At 34.3% G+C, this 3,055-nt stretch overlaps 1 long non-coding RNA gene across 1 annotated transcript; it reads right to left on the bottom strand.

Moving 5' to 3' along the window:
• Window positions 1–307: 307 nt before the first annotated feature.
• On the bottom strand, window positions 308–2,760 carry LOC138868222 (uncharacterized). Its single transcript, XR_011400011.1, has 3 exons — window positions 2,521–2,760; window positions 1,661–1,729; window positions 308–567 (listed from the first exon to the last, which is right to left on the bottom strand). It is a non-coding gene; the product is annotated as an uncharacterized lncRNA (long non-coding RNA).
• Window positions 2,761–3,055: the final 295 nt, after the last annotated feature.

A 3,055-nucleotide genomic window follows, 5' to 3' on the forward strand; every position in this document is an offset into this window, starting at 1 on the left:
ATCTCGCTGTAAATAAATCTCCAGTCATAGGCTCCAGAGATTTTATAATAGAAGGAGATTCATACCCAACATATATCCCCAACCTTCTTTGGGGGCCCATCTCTGTGCATTGCGGTGGAGCAATTGGAACATATACTACACAACCAAAGATTCTAAGATGGAAAATATTTGGCTCCTGGCCAAAAGCCAATTGCAATGGGGAGATTTTATGATAACTTGTGTGTCACGACCCCAACTTTCCCTCCATAGGGTATCGTGACTGCACCTAGTCTCTATGACTAGGTAAGCCTGTTAACACACGGAATAATGAAAATAACAATTAAGACTCTCAAAATATCCACCATTCATTACATAATAAAGTTCCCAAAATCCGGTGAAAAATACAAGTCACAAGCTCTTAGAAAGAGTTCTAACATAGCTCTAAACATCGGAGTCTAATAAAGATAAAGAAACAAGATAGTAAAGATAGATGGGGATTCCGAGACCTGCGGACGCTGGCAGGTATACCTTGAAGTCTCCTGGTACAGCTAGCTCACTGATACCTGGTCTGATAAGAAGTACCTGAATCTGCACACAAAAAAAAAAGTGCAGAAGTGTAGTATGAGCACACCACAGCGGTGCCCAGTAAGCGCCAAGCCTAACCTCGGTTGAGTAGTGACGAGGTCAAGTCAGAGCCCTACTGGAAAATAATAAAAGACAAGGCAAGAAGTTCAACAATATGATAATAGTAATGACAAATGGGAACAAGTCACATAAGAAAAATATCAAAATTTAACAACACAGAATAAGAGCAAATAATAATAACTTACTAAAGGGAAAGCTTCAATTAAATAAATAAAAATGATAGAATAACTGGAAAGTAAATGTAGCCATAAAGAAATATCAACAGGGGCACTTTCGAGGTACCGCTTCGTAGTCCCAAATCATAAATAAATTCACAATATCTCATTTCCTCATATCACCGCGGGAGCCTTCACATTTACTTTTAAAGAAAAAAAATATTTTTCCTGAAATAGCATCCCACGTTTTAGCCGTCCTTATCTCACCACATGACTTCTAGTAGTTCCCTACTAGCCACGTGTATCAAGCCACCCTTATCTCACCACATGCGTTTCAATACCCAGACCTTATACCACCGCATGCGTATCAATATCACAATTTGCACCTCAAGTGCTCAAATATTTCTACTTGCCAAAATAAATTAACACCTATATTTTCCACAATAAGGAGCTAGCGGCTCAATCACAATGAATATAAAAATCTCAACAAATAACGATTTCCCAAATTTAGCACCTTGATTCCATACCGATTTTTAAAATGCCAAATACTTCATATATAAAAAAAATATTTAAATTAAGAAAACACAACCTTCAAATAATGAACACAAATAAAAGAAACAAAGTTTCAATTTAACAGATAGGCAATTAGCAAGAAAAGGTCAGACTAGTTTCACATATATAAAAATAATTTAATGACAATGAATAAAAAAGGAATAAATGATTTAATTAATATGCAACAGTGATATACACAAATTAAAAGTATAATCTTCCACATTTAGTCGGTGTACGCACTCGTCACCTTATGTACACGACTTTCATTTAGCACATTAATACCAATTCTAGGGGAAAGTCCCCCACGCAAGGTTAGACAAGTCACTTACCTCAAGTCACGCTAACTCAATCCACTAGTAGGCCTTTCCCTCGATTATCCAACTCTGAACGACTCGAATCTAGCCAAAATAATTTCATACTATAAATACAACTATAGGATATTAATTTGAACAATAAAATTACGATCTTTACGAAGAAATAATAATAATTCAACCCAAGCCCACGCCTCGGAACCCGACTAAAAATTTGCAAAAATTCGAACATCCAATTACGTGTTGACTTGCCCCTCCAGTTTCAATTTTCTCCAGATCATGTTAATATCCCAAACAAACCAAGCTCAAGCACACATTCTTATGGATACTGAGATACTAAATTCATTATTGCTAAGTTCTAGCCTTTAGGATTTAAAAGAATAAAGAGAATTCAACTCCAATAGTAGTCTACAGCCAACTTCACATCAACTTTAATAGATTAGAAAAAAGCAAAATAGTGATAAATTTACTTTACATCAAATATATTGAATCTGTTTTACTTGAAGATTGAAAAAGGACGATTGAGGAGGACTTTTAGCTCATATAATTCATGTTCCAACCCAAAAAAAAAAAGTAAACACATGGAAAATATCTTTTTTTTAGCTTTAAAATAATAAAGAATCGTATGAATATCCACTCCCTATTTGACTAAAAACCAAACCAAATGAAAATCCAGTGCAAAATAAGTTCACTCAATCCTAAAATAAATCCATAGATAAATATATGAGATGCTGAAAATAGTGAACAAAATTCTAAGGAAACTAAACAAATCTCAACAATTATTGTAACCTTAATCCATCTTTTAATGGCTCTCCTGAGACTAGATTCACTCCAAATATGATTAAATGAAGAAGAAGAAGAAGAAAAAGGAATTGAACCTGCTAACCCAAAACCGTCTTTAACACCATTAGAATAATCGAGGAATGTAATATTTTGCCTTCAGAATCCAAACAAAAGAGAGACAGCAACAAAAATGAACATGAATCACAATCGGAACTCACGAACGGTAGCTAGAAAAATTCCGACCCCAAACTCGAACAAAAATCAAAATAGATTCGACTCAATCATATTCCATATTTTGGAAGCTATATATATCAGAAACCAAAGGAAAAAGCATAAGTGTATGTTGTCCTATTTTTATTTTCTAATTTTTCTGAAATCTAAATGAAACTTGAAAATCAAAAAGATAATGGAGACCAAAAGAAGAATCCACTTTTGTCTGAACACTACCTTCTGTCCAAATTTTTAATTATTTGTTTTTTTTTTTCTTTCAAATTTTCGTCATTTCAAGCCTAATTTAGCTACGGACTTCGAAATAATATCCGGACACACTCCAAATCCCAAAATCACCATACAGAGCTATTGGAATCATCAAAAATCTATTCCGAGGTCGTTTACACATATTCCACCTTC

Source organism: Nicotiana sylvestris, chromosome 5 (assembly GCF_000393655.2).
Source record: "Nicotiana sylvestris chromosome 5, ASM39365v2, whole genome shotgun sequence".
NCBI lineage: Eukaryota > Viridiplantae > Streptophyta > Magnoliopsida > Solanales > Solanaceae > Nicotiana > Nicotiana sylvestris.